The sequence below is a fragment of the Planococcus citri genome, chromosome 5, assembly GCF_950023065.1.
Source record: "Planococcus citri chromosome 5, ihPlaCitr1.1, whole genome shotgun sequence".
Classification (NCBI taxonomy): Eukaryota; Metazoa; Arthropoda; class Insecta; order Hemiptera; family Pseudococcidae; genus Planococcus; species Planococcus citri.
In genome coordinates, this window is record NC_088681.1 from 54,714,321 (window position 1) to 54,730,217 (window position 15,897).

At 32.8% G+C, this 15,897-nt stretch overlaps 1 protein-coding gene and 1 long non-coding RNA gene across 3 annotated transcripts in view; one reads left to right on the top strand and one right to left on the bottom strand.

The window, feature by feature from the left end:
- The window catches only part of LOC135846553 (orexin/Hypocretin receptor type 1), a 111,818-nt gene that overhangs the window by 14,843 nt on the left and 81,078 nt on the right, over positions 1-15,897 (bottom strand). The window lies entirely within an intron of this gene.
- Positions 1,530-15,897, top strand: part of LOC135847007 (uncharacterized) — a 54,025-nt gene continuing 39,657 nt past the window's right edge. The window contains exon 1 of one of the 2 annotated variants that reach the window (XR_010559067.1): positions 1,530-1,735. This is a non-coding gene — a long non-coding RNA (uncharacterized LOC135847007). Of the gene's footprint in view, positions 1,736-7,293; positions 7,608-15,897 lie in introns of those variants that run through there. The other variant, XR_010559066.1, reaches the window with a different exon arrangement.

The following is a 15,897-nucleotide window of genomic DNA, read 5'->3' on the forward strand; positions in this document are numbered from 1 at the left end:
AATTGTTTTCTAAATGTTTGGTTAAATTTCATGGTCAGCAGGGTCGCGACGAATAAAACAATCACCACCGTTACAATATGGTGAAAGTTTTCAGCTCGTCAGCGCAATGTGAATAATTGAAAAGCTCGAATGCTGCGCTAGGTGTATCTACTCGGAGCTGAGTTATTTAAAAACTAGATTTTTTTCTCGCAATCGTTCGATTTATTAAAGTTTTCTTTTTTGGCGAAAATTTTTTCAAATGGGAATAAGAAACGTGAAAAGTTAACGAATTACTATTTCTTCTTATTACTTTTCCAACGTTTTGCCCCTATTTCGTTTTTTGCTTTTTTTTAAAGCTAACTTTTAAATTAGTAAAAGTCGTGAGGCGTTTGTACAGATTGGTAGGTACCTTATAAAACGAACAAAAAAGTTATTCGAATTCGAACTTGGAAAAAATAAAAACCAAATTATCTAACATTAAAATGTGAAATTCGACGTGAAAGTTCAAAGATGAAATGAAATTTAAAAGAAGAAAAAAAATGAATTACTTTCAATCTAGCATAGTCTAAAAAATGGGGAAAAATTGCCTAATCAAATTTCAACCATACCCATGAAATTTTCCAACCTTGAACATAGATACGTAATTTTTACCATCGATCTTACGTCCACATACTACAATACGACGAGTAGGAGAAAAAAAAAGAAAAAAAAAGAGCAAAAAAAAGACCAACTATACTGAAATTACATCAGCAAACGTTAATTTTGTGCGCGTCCCATTCATTTGACGTTATTTATCAAAGTTACTCCGGTTAAATTAATTTAACGCCGTTGCTGCGCTCACCAGCAACATGAATCAATAGGTCGAAAAACACCAGCCAGTGTAAAAATTAACTACATCCGCCAAGTTTTTTCTCTATTTTTTTTATTTTCGTCATTATTGTAACAAATGCCGGATAAATAAGGGCACGTTTTGTGATCTAATTAGGTAGGTTTTTACTCGGATAATCCGCACCGTTTATATGGACTAAGTTTTTGTCGAAAGGGAAATTCTTTCGAACGAGTATAATTCACGTTCAGCTGGCGAGTCCATGCTACAGGGTACAGGAGGCCTGCAGCGGCCGAGTTGGTTCAATTTTAACCAGACTCTCACAGACGTGTATCTAATATAGATAAATGCTGACGCAACAGATTACAGAATTTATCTGCGTGTAGAGATTACACCGTAGCTGAGTAATCTTCTGTTTACAATTGTCGATTCTCACATGTTACAATGTTACAGGTATAACTACCATTTATACAGTCTCATATTAGCAAAACTGCTACCGTTCTATAGGGTAACCGTGAAATTGATTATTTTATTGTATCCTAGCTCGAATCGATATACTAGTTTTCATTGCATAGTATTTGTACGTGGAGATAAAGACAACAGAGTACGAATTGTATGATAATCTACGTACCTTAGGCCTGCTTAGAACCTATTTAGAGTACCTACCTACATAGTACACATGGAAGGAAACTCAAAGCGATAATTATTCGGGGTTTCGATTCGTCATCGTGTTGTCGTCGAAACAGCACATTTGATAGAATTTTCGTTAATGAATTTGTAATTAGACATGCATGTAAGGAGATGAGCACTTGTTGATATATGTGATTTGGAATTTGCATTATTAGTCGTAATACTTTGATTATCGGTGCACAACTTATTGCTGGCAGTTGGACGAACGGAGGGAAGTCACGTATAGATGTAAAGCTGCAGGTACATATAACCATTTATGATACCGAATACTCGAAATTTAATTACTGTATTTTGGAAATTAATTTTCAACCATTTCATGTGTCTGTTACACGAATAAAACCATTTTTTGGGGACTTTTACCCCCTTCAGAGAGGTGCTGAGGGCCGTGGATGGGGTCCAATCGAAAATCTGACATCATATTCGTGTTCAGCGTCACCAAAAACATACTATTTCATGTGTCGCACGAACAAAACACTTTTTTGAACTTTTACCACATTTGGGGAGGTGGTGGGGGCCGTGGATGGGGTCCGATCAAAAATCTGACGTCATATTCGTGTTCAGCGTCGCCAAAAACATACAATTCGATACGTCACATGCCCCAGATTTTTAAAAACAGTTGTGCCCAAATTTGGGAGAGGGGGATGGTCCCCTTCAATCAAAATATCCCATTTCGAAAATCAAATATTTCCAAAAAGCTTCAAAAGGTACATCTATGAAAATTTTTTCAGAATTTTAAATGGGAGCTCCCACTTACAGCACTATTTGGAAATTGAAACTTTTAATTTGAAAGTTCAACTTTCAACTTTTGAAAATTTCAAAATACTTGAAAAGTTCAAAATGCAATGCCTTTTTGAACCGTGAAATCAGTTTTGATCAAAGTAGCATAGCTCTGGAGGCATGCGCTGTTGAAGTTGAGTACCTCGAGACAATGTGAAAATAACTGATGCCCCCCGCCCCCTGAGTAGGCTGCGTCCAAACTGATTACCGGTTTCTTACTTATTGAGTAGGTAGACATTGTAAACAAAATTGAGTTTTTCAAAAACGCAGGATTTTTTGGGGAAGCAGAAATTTTTTATTAAAAAAATCACAACTTTGAGCAATTTTGGTTTTAAAAAAATCTTAGTAGGTACCTTCCTAGGTACCCCTTGCAGAAACAATTCAAAAAAGCAGAATTTTTTATCAATTTTAGCAAAATGAAAAGAAGGAATTTTGACAATTTTTGGATATTTTTGTAAGAACAGGATTATTGACAATTTTAGCAAGAAAGGAAGTTTTTTGCAATTTTTAAAAGACAGTCAGACTTTTTGGCAGTTTTGGCAGGAAACAGGATGTTTTTGATAATTTCAGTAATAGGTAAACCGGATTTCTGGTATTTTTTCCAAAAAAAACAGGATTTTGAGCAATTTTTATAATTTTGATGGAAATGACATTTTTTTGGAAATTTCAGCAAAAAAGCAAGACTTCTGGTACTTAATTTAAAACAAAATTGATTTTTTTTGGGAACAATGCCAAAAACAAACATTTTTGGTAATAATATAAGTGGCAGGTTTTTTTTTAAATTCCTGCAAAACAGAAGGAATATGGGATTAAGGGTAAGATTTGAGCAAAAAACAGAATTTTTCAGAGTTTTAGCAAAGCAGAAAAGTTTTTGGTAAGTATAAACAGAATTTCTTTGAAAAAAAAGGAGGAATTTCTGTTTATAAAACAAGGATTTTGTTTTTGTGTGAATTTTGGCAATTTTGGCAAGAAGCGAGATTACATTCATTCATTCATTCATTCACCCAGTCTTTCCATGTTTCCATCTTTGGTCATCTTTCAGTCTTTTTGTCTTTTTCATGTTCTTCATCTTTTTCATCTTTTTTGACTTTTTCATCTTTTCAACTTTTTGTCGTTTTGTCTTTTTTGTCTTTCTTGTCTTTTTCATCTTTTTAATCTTTTTCATCTTTTTCACCTTTTTTGTCTTTTTGTCTTTTTGTCTTTTCATCTGATTGTCTTTTCACCTTTGTGTCCTTTCAACTTTTTGTCTTTTCAACTTTTTGGCGTTTCGGCTTTTCATCTTTTCAACCTTTTTTCGTTTTGTCTTTTTTGTCTTTTTCGTCCCTTTAGTCTTTTTTGTCTTTTTTCATCTTTTCAACTTTTTGTCATTTTGCCTTTTTTGTCTGTTTCATCTTTTTCATCTTTTTTGTCTTTTTCAACTTTTTCATCTTTTTCGTCTTTTTGTCTTTTCGTCTTATAGTCCTTTTTGTCGTTTTGACTTTTTGTCTTTTCAACTTTTTGTTGTTTCATCTTTTTGTCTTTTCAACCTTCTGTTGACCTGTTGTTATGTCTTTTCTGTCTTTTTCATCTTTTTCGTCTTTTTGTCTTTTCATCTTATTGTCATTTTGTCTTTGTGTCGTTTCAACGTTTTGTCTTTTCAACTTTTTGTCGTTTCAACTTTTCAATTTGTTGTCTTATTGTCTTTTCATCGTTTTGACTTCTCGTCTTTTCAGTCTTTTCAACTTTTTGTCATTTTGACTTTTTGTCTTTTCATCTTCTTGTTGTTTCGACTTTTTGTCTTTTCAACTTTTTGTCGTTTTGTCTTTTTTGTATTATTCATCTTTTTTGTCTTTTTGTCTTTCTGTCTTTTCATCTTATTGTCTTTTTTTCTTTATGTCCTTTCAACTTTTTGTCTTTTCAACTTTTTGGCATTTCGACTTTTCATCTTTTCAACATTTTTTGTTTTGTCTTTTTTGTCTTTTTCATCTTTTTGTCTTTTCAACTTTTTGTCATTTTGCCTTTTTCGTCTTTTTTTTTGTGTTTCTTGTCTTGTTTGTCTGTTTCTTCTTTTTCAACTTTTTCATTTTGTTGGTCTTTTTGTCTTATTGTCCTTTTTGTCATTTTGACTTTTCGTCTTTTCAACTTTTTGTTGTTTTGACTTTTTGTTGTTCTGACTTTTTGTCGTTTTCACTTTTTGTAGTTTTGACTTTTTGTTGTTTCGACTTTTTGTCATTTTGACTTTTTGTCGTTTTGACTTTTTGTCATTTTTACTTTTTGTCATTTTCACTTTTTGTAGTTTTGACTTTTTGTTGTTTCGACTTTTTGTCATTTTGACTTTTTGTCGTTTCAACTTTTTGTTGTTTCGACTTTTTTTGGTCTTTTTGTCGTTTCGTCTCTTTTCATTGTTTCGACTTTTCATCTTTTCCAAAGTATGGGCCTGTAGTTGAGACGACGCTATTTGAATAAGTGGGTGTTTTCAGACCCAAGTATGGACCTGTGGTTGAGACAGACACTGTTTCAATCAGTGGGTGTGTTCAGACCCCAGTAAGGACCTGTTATGCAAAAGGGCTTAAAACCATTTGGATTTTATTGGTTGTTGTGGTAGGTGGTTTTTAAAGGACTCAAAAATATTGGTTTTTGGTTATGGTTTCTGAATTCTTTTTTCAATCATAGTTTTTCTGGTTCTGGTTTTGAAATGGTTTCAATTTTTTTAAAAATATGGCGTGGATGTGGTTTTGGTTTTGTAATAATACTTTTTTATTGAGGTAGTGGTGGTTTTTGATATGAAAAACCATTTCAAATTTTCAAATGGTTTTCTTGGTTGTGGTAAAAATTTTTGAATTTTCAAATAAATCCACCTACCAAAAAACAAATTAAAGTACGAGTATTGTCTGATTTGAGACCAAAAAATAGGAAATTTTCATCACTGGTCTGGAAAAATTGAAAAAAATTGCAGAAACCAAAAAGAACCATTCCATGAATTGGTTTTTATTGGTTATGGTTACATTTGAAAATTGAAATGGTTCTTGTGGTTGTGGTTTTCTCCAAAAGAACACAACTATTTGGTGGTTTTGGTTTTTTCAATCCAATTTATTTTTCCAACGCATTGGTTTTTTGTTGTTGTTGTTTTTGAAATGTACAGAAAGAAGTTGAAATGGTTGTGGTAGTGGTTAAAACCAATTGAAAAACAATGGTTGTGGTGGTTTTATTAGTGTGCGTAGCACACTATTGGTTTCGCTTTGAGAAATGAAATTTCATTATACATGAATGTTCTCTTAAACTATCCAACCGTTTTTTGTACCTATTGGACACCATTTGAGAATCATTAAGGCGGAGGGAATAGATTATTTTTCATTCAATTCGGATGGGTAATTGCTGAGTAATTGCAATTTTAGTTCATTATTTTAATGCATTAAATCCTAAAAAAGGGAAAAGGGGACTTGTAGAACACCTGCCGCTCATTGTACCCTGCTATACCCCCAGTCTATTCCATCTCCGCTTTTCAAATCAGCTGTCTCATTGTACCCTGTTACACCCCTCATCTGTTAGCTGTATATTCTAAGTGGGAGTGGTTTGGTGGGGCGTTTACCCAACAAATATATTCTTTTAATGCCCTAACCCACCATGTGAACTCGTAGTCGAATGGTTAGGGCATGTAGGTAGGAATAGGAATTGTAGGGTCCCAGGTTCGAATCCCCATCAGGTAGGTAGGTATAGGTGACGAATTTTTCATTGGAAATATTGGATAGGTAAATGCTGTGGAGTGAGTACATGATGCTGGTGCAAAAAAAACGAATTTTGAACCCTGTAGCCCCCTCATTTTGATTTATAAAAACAAAGTTATGAGATATGATATCATTTTGCTAAATGAATTTTCATTTCATTTATTCAAATACTTTTTACTATACCTATAGCGCCGTAAGTACAGTAAAAATTACCTTAAGATGAGTAATTTTTACTTTTTATGATATAAAAATTACTTTAAAATGAGTAATTTTTACACTACTTGGTTTATGTAATTTTAATTATCATGCTTTAGTAAAAATTATTATTATAACTGAACCGTTGGAAATTACTAATTTTCAAAACAAATTTTATCATACTTATATTATGTATTTTTGAATGGGATCCAGTTATTGTGCTAAATATATAGTCAAATTTTTTTGTAAAAATTACCCATATTTTTGTCGTGTAATTTAGAGGCAATGCGAATTCTTAACATATATAATTATATTTTATATGATTTAATAATTTTAGAATCAAAGGCAAATTCTGAAAATTGGTTTGAAATGTTATAAATTTGAAGACAATGGAAATTCTAAAAAAAAAAATGAAAATTTGTCATGTAGAGACACTGAGAATTCCAAAAATTGATTAAAAGTTCTATAAGTTGTAGATAATGTGAACTTGAAAATGATAAATGAATTATTGTATGTAATATATATGAAGATAATGAGAATTCTGAAAAATTAGAGGCATGCACTGCTTAGATATGTAATAGCGGTTATAGCTGTAGAAAAGGCAGCTAGCTACGCACACTTTGCAGCTAAGCTTTGCTTAGCTGTCTAGTTTGGTTTTGGTTTTGGTGGTTTTAAGCCCTGTAAGGTAAGCAAAATTATCAATTTTTTCGATTCAACGAATGGTTTTTCAAAAAATGTTGTTCTCGAGTCAAACATTTAACAAAAAGTCATAGTATAACCTAGTTCATTTCGTTCACGTCCCAATTTAGTATACTTCTGTACCGCGAGTTCAAAAACGTCGACCTCCCTCGCACACCAACATCCTTCTCAGAACCCCGACTAAATAAATTTCCTCTCATAAAACGGGAAACCGGCGCGATTTCGCGTTTAATGAAATACGAATATAACACGCTGTAAGAGTTGGCAAGTCCGGAAATGAAATGTACATGGAAGATGTTCGTTTATACCTATAGTATGTTTCGATAGTATACAAGTATTATACATATAAAATGAGTAGAGGTAAGTAAGTAAGTGTATATTATTATATAGATCTTATAAATAACGGTGAAAGCGAGCGACGACGTCGACGTCTGCAACACTAAAACTGGCGAGCGAGTGAAAGTAATGCTCTGCTAAAAGAAGACAAAATTAATCATTTATATCGTACGTATGTTGAATCTGATTGTGTTGTGCTCGCGGTATCCGCTCAACTTTGGTGAAAATATACGTAAGATCTTCTATTATTATGCGATACAAGTGAACAGTGACGTGGTTTTGGAAATTTCAAATATGAGTTTTTTGTCGTGTGATTATTTTTGAGTGTTGGGTGACTTGGTGACTTTTTTAAATTTTACTCGTTGAATCATGGGATGTGTTTTTACCACGTGATTTAACAGGTAGGTTGAGAGTTATTTTTTGATTTAAATATTGTTTCGAAAATATGGACGACGGCCTTTCTTTTGCCACTTTGATTTGCAAAATTTTCAAATAAATTGGCATTAGGTAGGTAGGTAGACAATTTAATTAATTTTTGTTTTAAATTTTCAAAAAATATTTATTCGTTTTATAAGTTTTTAAACCCAAGAAATTGCCATATATTTTGCTGAAATGTTGGCAACACTGATTTCGACTCTCCAAAATCGACAAAAAAAAAGTAAGCCTCGCCAAAGTACCTACAAAAAGACAGCCAAAAAAATGCACCCACTCTTAAAAAATCTTAATACACTAAAATATTAAAATACGAGAATTTTTCAATTAAATAAAAAGAAAATAAAAAAAAAATCATCTTCCTCCTACCTCTTTTAAATTCCCAGACCGCCTTAAAAACACCCTTAAGTTAATTAAAAACCATAATAACCGCAATCCTTTTACGTTGAAAACTCGTTAAACTATGCAAATTGCAATACACAATCAATTACCCATCTTGAATTTCCATTTTTTTAAAGAAATACGATAAAAATGAAATTAATTTCTTATAAAATACGAGAAAGTGGGGGAGGGGAAAGAAGAAAACACACCCCTTTGAATGGAAAATAGTACTACACAACAACACGACGAGTAAGAGCATCTCATCCTATAAGCACGAAAGGCTGTGTAGAAGAACGCGGCCTTGAAAAAAGATTTCAATCATGCAAATGAACATCGAATTTTGAAGTTTTTAATCCAGTCTACTTTTTGTGTAGTAAAAGAAGGAAGAAGCCCTGTATACCGTGGGTTTTTATTTCCTTATTGCTTTTCAAATACCCTACCATTATTCTCTTTAATTTGCTCGAATCGGCGGAAAATTTTTCCTTTTTATTCTCTTCTTCTTACTTATTCGTATACTCGTATATACAGCGTGATTCTATTGATTTGGTATTTTCTCAAAATAATTCTGCTAGAGGCTTTTGAAGGATTTTCCAAAAGCCGAATACATCCTTTTTTTTTTATTTTTACTTTTTTCCATTTACTTAATTTAAATCTGCGGAACGACGAATAGCATGTAGAATGTTGTAAAAATACTCGAAGATAAAATAAACCAAACAGAATCGATAAATTCGTGATGCTGGATGAGAAGAACGAAAAGTTTTTAGTATTCTGAAATCTGAATTTTCACAAGGTTATGTAGGTAGGCCTACTACTCGTAGGTAGTAAATTTGCCTATAGCTCCCCAAAAAAATATCACTTTTTTTCAAATCGGAATTTTTGGTCATTTTATGCCTATACGATAGGATGTAATATTATACAACGAAATTATCGAGTCGTAATCATGCACCACACAACCCACAATCGGTTTCAAACTAACTCGAGACATTCACAAAAAAAAAAAAAAACTGGTTTCCATAAGATTACGTAAATATGTGTGTATTATGCAGTATGGTGTATTTTTAACGTAATTGTCAATCGAGATTCACGATTGCTGTATCAGTTACCAGGTCAAAGTGCTGTCTACATAAATGAGAGAAAGAGATGTTCCGAATTAGGGCATAAACATTGTACTCGTATCATATGGTATCTTAATGCTCGTATGAGTAATACGAGAGTTCATATATATACGTAAAATTACATCAGATTTTTTTTTCCACTGAGAAACCACGTAATTATAGTCGTATTTTGGGCGAGAAAAAGGGAGGAGGGTTCAATGATGCGATATGGATGGTTTTTTTGGTATGTTTTTAATGCAGGGGAAGCCACATGTTTGGGGAAATTTGAAAACTACGTATTAGTTATTGATATTTGAATAAAATGTCTGATGGATTATTTTTCAAAATTTTCATTTTTTTTTTTTTTTTTTGGTAAAATATTCTAAATATTGTTGGTACTTTTTCTTAAAATAAGACCCTGGAATTTTTTTTGTATTTTTGAGCCAAAATGTTTCGTATTTTTTATAATGTTGATCACGTGTTCCTATTTTTTCATTGCAATAGCTCAATTTTTGGTTAGTGAACGAAATTTTTTAAACATGGGCTATTCGAACAAAAACAGATGATTTGGCCAAATTCGATTTTTTCGAATTTTTCCTCAATCCTTATGAAGGGAGAAAGGCGGTAAAATATGATTGTAAAGTCTGTCATTTCAAAAACAAGTATACAATGCCTCAATTCCTATGTTCAAACTCCAGCACATTTTAAAAAAATTTTTATTAGCTTTTTTGAACCTCTAAACTCGCGATTTTGAAATTTCGAAATTTCGAATATGATCCTTTATGTGAAGGGTTATCAACACTGACAAAAATCTTATTTTAAAAAACTTCTTCCAATAGCATTTTTCAACCTATGGAAAGAGGCCCTTACTGGTCGAATTTTTTTCTCATCTCCATATTTCAATTAAACGAGCCGAATTAGGTACCCCAATTTTCAAGTTTTTCACGATGATTTAGCGAAATTTTAAGCAGGTACCAATTCCATTTCTTTTTTACACTGGAATCTGCAATTGTGCACAAAAAAAGCTCGTCTGAAGAACGAATCTTCAAAATTTTGGAAAAATTCTTATTTCAAAGCAGTTACCTAGTTGAGTAGAAAAAATGTCTTGAAAATTTTTAAAAAAAAAATTCTATGATTATCAGAATTCTCATCTGCTCAATTCATAACCCCCCTCCCCCTCCTCTTCATGGATTTGAACATCATTTTCCAAAACTTTATGGTTACTTACTTCGATTTTTTATTTTTTTCCCATCTTCTTTCAGTCACGTTATTTTTAACTCTAGAAAAACGCTCAAATTCTTCCAACATTTCGGTTAATTTTCTCAATTTGATGATTTTTTTCAAAAATAAAATCATCAAAAATTGAAATTTTTTGAAGATTTAAGATGAAATTAGTGCTTTTTCGAGCAATCATTTTTTGCTTTTCATAAAAATGCATAAAATTTAAAAGAACGCTTGTCGCCGTATAAGAAATCAAAAATTCCCTTCAACTGAAGACTTTTTGCTAACATATCAAAAAAATTACGTTTTTTATCAGAATGATAATTATTTTTTTATTATTCAAAATTTCAAAAATTCAGGAACATATACTTACTTTTTGTAAATAAATCTACTAGGTACTCACTTATTTTTCAACTCAGAAAACCAGATATTTTTATTTTAAGTTTACTCGTTTACTTCATGCGAGTCCCCTCCCCCCCCTCTCACCCCCGCCCCTCCTTCACGAATAATATAAACAATGGATTGGAGAAATGTTTTCATTGAATTTCTGTGAAAATCGAGTCCTTCTGAACAAATAAAATTGTGAATTTTCATTGAATTAGGTATCATATTATTCTATCATTAGTTCGCCGAAATCAAATTAAAAAAAATTGGTTTAATGAAATTAAAATAAAATTCACCCCTCCCCCCCCATAATGAAGAATAGAGACATTTTCCTATGTACTTGTTGCAGTTAGAATAATTGTTTTTTCGTAAAATTTTCTGAATTACAAAAATAGGGGGCCTATTTTTCTAACTTCTTTTTTTTTCAAAATTGACGAAACTTGTCAAAAAACTGTTATGAAATAATCTTGAAAAACTTACTCTTCCTCTCCCATTTGAGATTTTAAAAATATTGAAAAAAATGATTCTCATAAGAATCAACTTAAAGTGGATATTTTTTAATCTCGAATTAGTCTATTCTTTCGATTATTTTTATCCTCCCTCCCCCTATCACTCCTTCACTCCTCCATTAGAATGGAAAAATTCATGAAAATGCAATTTTTTAAGAGCTTTACCTATTCACAAAATTTCTGATTTTAAATTGATTAGCAAATTTTCGTCAAATTTTTTCTTTTTCTGTCTAGATCATTTTTGGGGTGCATAAAAACTAAAATGCTTACTAAATTTTTAATGAATTTTTAAAATGTTGTCGAAGGATGGGGAAAATTAATCAGGTGAAAATGGCTTCATTAGGAACAACAAAATGTATACCTATTAAAAAAAAAAAAAAAAACTTTCTCATTCATTTCTTCAACTTGAGAGCTAAAAAAATACACTATGACACTTTTTATGCAGTTTTTCTGCCTCTTCAAAAATGGAAATTGAATTTTTGGCCTCAAATTAACGATTAAAAAGTTAAGATGTTTAAAAATTCCAAAAAATGGAATTTTGAGTCATATTTCGGTCCCTATGGGCTCAAATCGGTTCAAATTTTGGGTGTGAGGTTGAAAAACGATTTGGAAAAAAAAATCTAAAATGTTTTTATGTTGATCTTGGGACCCTCTTATCCGAAATTTGGGGACCTTGATATCAAAATTAAGGTCATTTCATAACAACTATTTGCCAAATCCCATCAAATATCGAACAAAATTAAAAATCAAAACCTCACCTCCCCTCCATGAAAATCTCCAGACGAATATTTGCTCCTAAAAATATAGCGAAGACCCAATTTTGATATTAAGAGTCCCAAAATTCGGATAATCGGGTCCTAAAATCAACATAAAAACGTTTTAGATTTTTTTTCTAAATTGCTTTTCAACCTCACACCCAAAATTTGAACCGATTTGAGCCCATAGGGGCCGAAATATGGCTTAAAAATCAATTTTTTGGAATTTTTGAACCTCTTGATTGTTTTATTGTTTTGAATTTTTGGGACCAAACATTCCAATTTTCGAGTTTTGAAATTTCTGAACGCTAGAGCGAGCTGTCTGAGCGACGCGAGGGTACAAATCGGTATTGGGGGCTTGGAAGGGGTAGCTGTAGCCCCCAAGTATAATCAGAATTTTACATGAAGGCAATTCGGTTTTGAGATATTTTGAGCAAAAATTTAAAGCTATTGAAGGCAACTATTTCTCCTTTCTTTATTCCTCGTGCAAAAATTTTTTTGATCAGACTTTTTTGATTTCTCAGACCTATTAACACATTGGTTTTGACAGCTTTGGTCAAGAAAAAATCCAGAAGTCAAGAAATGTTCACTCCATCTGAACTAAAAAAAAAATCAAAAACTTTTTTAGCCAATAAGTACCTACATGGTTTTGATCCAACTCAATTTTTGTAGAATTCAAAAACCTATAAAGCAGTTCAGTGATTTAATTCAAATTTTTTTAAAAAAAGAAAAAACACTCGTTTTAAAAGGAAAAAGTACCTAATTCTTCTTCTTCAAAAGAGATTCTTTTCATAAAACCTTGACAAAAAATTGACAGTATCAGTCAACATCTCTCTTTGAGTAATTACAACACCCTTCTTCAAACGGTCTCCAGAGTATAGTACACCTTTAAAACCGGATAAAAACTCTTTTTCCTTCGACATAGCGAATTCTCGAGATTAAATTTCGTTTTCATATCTTCGCTATCATTACTCTCGTAATCGGGAATCGAAGCAGGAGAACGAGGAGGATAAGAAGGAGCAATGGTAAAGTTGGCATTACCATTTGAAATTCTAATACCCGTACTCGATGTCAAGTATACGACGTCGACGTCGACGTCGCCTCGCAATATTACCTACCATAGGCGAGATTTTCATATCGGAATATCTGATTAAGAAATATTCTCAATAAAAGATGTCGACTAGATGATATGAAAAGAGTTTACTGGTAGAAATATACTTATCGCGAAACTCTAATATCATCTACTCTGATGTAAGTGTTCTTAGTGTTCATAGTCAATACTTCTTTCTACGTGAAATCATATCGAAGCGGGAGAAAAGTCGCAGATTTGCATCGTTTTATAAATCCTAAATCGTAAAGTTTCATTGTACAGAGTATAGTATTTTTTTCCTTATTCCAAGTATATTATTATACCTACTATAGCCTTCGAAGTGGAAAAAAAATTATTCCTTTTTCTTTTCTTTTCCTCTTTTCTCTCAAAGTGTGAAAGAAAAACGCAACTGGCATTACACCTGTTTCAGAAAAAAAAAAAAAATGAAAAGAAAAGAAGGAATAAAGTTGAATTTGTAAATATTCGCCTTTTACTTTTCATATTACTCTATACGTGTTCGTGTACTACACAGACCTACTCGTATACACCTGCCTGTGCCTTTGTATATTCGCATTACCTTGGCAGACTCGTCCTGTGAAAATAAACACAGCAATAGAACCACGTCGAGTAGGTACCGAGAGAGCTGAATTCATTCTCTAGAGGATTAATTTTCTCCTCGTAATGTTTACTCGTGACTTGTTCGCATAGTTTTTCGGTTAAAAGAAAAATTCTCTTTTTGGGTATTAAATTTTAATACAGAATTTGAAATTTTCGACATGGTTTTTGACTGCGTTGTCTCGAACCACAACACAAGTAGGTACTTATTTTCTCTCGCTCTCTATGCGATAGATATTTGTGAAAATGAATTCGATTCGTCGAACTATCTACCTATATTTTCAGAACCTTTATTCTACATAAATAATTAAATACAGGTTCCATTGGGATGTGGGCGATGAAATAGACGACGGATAAAAATCCAAAAATAAACTCCAGCGCTGGAAATTTTTGATTGTAGGGATTTTAAGACCGGCTCTTTCGATCTAGTTTGGTTTCGATTAACTCGGAGAGGAGGGGGAGGAGTTCAAAAGGTTCTCTCGTGAGAAAATTTCGGAATTTCTTTTCGTGTTTTTCCTCTCCCACCCCCTAAAATTGTTACCTCCGATGATAAAATCACGATAAGAAAATGTTCAGCCCCCTCGGTAAAAAATAAGTAGTGCTGGTGCCCCCCCCGTTTTACAAAATATGAAAAAATCGAAGAATCAGACAAAATTTTTAAAATTGTGAACTCCCTCCCTCCCTCTCCCACCATTCTCAAAATACATAGATATATAAGAAATCCTAAAACTTTATTTTTTTGAATTTAGTCAATTTTTATTAGAAATACTGTTGAATATCTTTGACTCGACCCCTCCCCCCCCCCACCATGATGGAAAAAACAGAACTTGTCTCCTTCCTCAAAAAATTAAAAAAATGAATATTTTTACGTTTGATTTTTAAAAAAAAAACAATCCTTAGATTTAATCCATCTTCATCAGAAAAGCACTATTTTAATGATTTTGATTCCCCCTCCCCCTCGGTTCTTATCAATCAGAATCATTTAAATTTCAAGTGCAGGAATTATCAACACTTGATATTTCAATTTACTGACAGTGAGGAATTAGTCTGAAGGTGAGTTTTCTTTAAGCAACTCGATTTTGCTCAGACGCCCCTGACTCGCTCAGAAGGGTAAGGGGGGAGAGAAACAATAAGGAAACGGTGAAAAGCAGAATTCATAATTCAAAAAATAAGTAGATATTCGAACTCATAGTACCCTCGAATCAATGATATCGACTTCTCGCAGTCTTTTCGAAATGGTGAGGGAGCCTGGAGGGGGATTGAGAGGTCGTATCCAAAAAATAAGTCGATATTTGGACTCAGCACATCCAAAAACCAAACAAACGACACGTCACACGACATTTTAAATTTTTTGTCATTTTTGGACCTTGTTTGAGAGCCATTTGAGAGCCATGATGGGGGGGGGGGGGGGTTGATCGAAAAAACAAACCGATATTTCAACAAAGCGTCGACAAATAAATAACAATCGATGTGCCACTTTCTACTTCATTTTTTTTTCAAATTTTGATCATAATGATGGAAGGGGGGGGGGTGCGATTCTATTCCAAAAATTAGTTTGTCAAAAAGACAGTAGATAATAAGTATAAAAAACTAAAAAAAAAATTCTCGCAGAAATTTTTTTGAAAAATTTAGTATTTCCGAGAACATATTTTCACAATGAATAGAATTTAATGTGATTCGTTCTGGGATCCTGGTTTCATCCCCCCTCCTAATAATCTAGACCAAGACTTGAAAACAAAATTAAAATCATGCGGTATATCGTTTGTTATGTTCTTGATAGCCCTGATTTCGAATTCAAAGTTACTTTTTTGTAAACAGGCCCCCTAAACCTCACAGAATGAGCTCCAAAATTTAAAAAATTTTTAAAATGCATGTGACCTTGTGGTGAGGACTTTGGACTCTAAGTTACCCACCAAAGTAGGGAACTTTATGTCCAGGTGTAGGCCACGCTGAGTCTTCTGTGGAAGCTCAGCACTCTCTGGTGGTTTAGTGCTACAGAGACCAAGCCGGAGCTGCAGATCGTTGTCTGTTGGCAATTGGCAGTTTACTTTCTATCTTAGGCAAAGGATATTTAATGCTGGATCCTAGCCTGCTGTTAAGTAGACACTCAGCAGAAACAGACTAGCTCTGGTATTGTGTTACAATTGTAATTACGTTTAACACCTGGTGCACAACTGACCAATAAACCATTGCACGATACCTTCCTATGT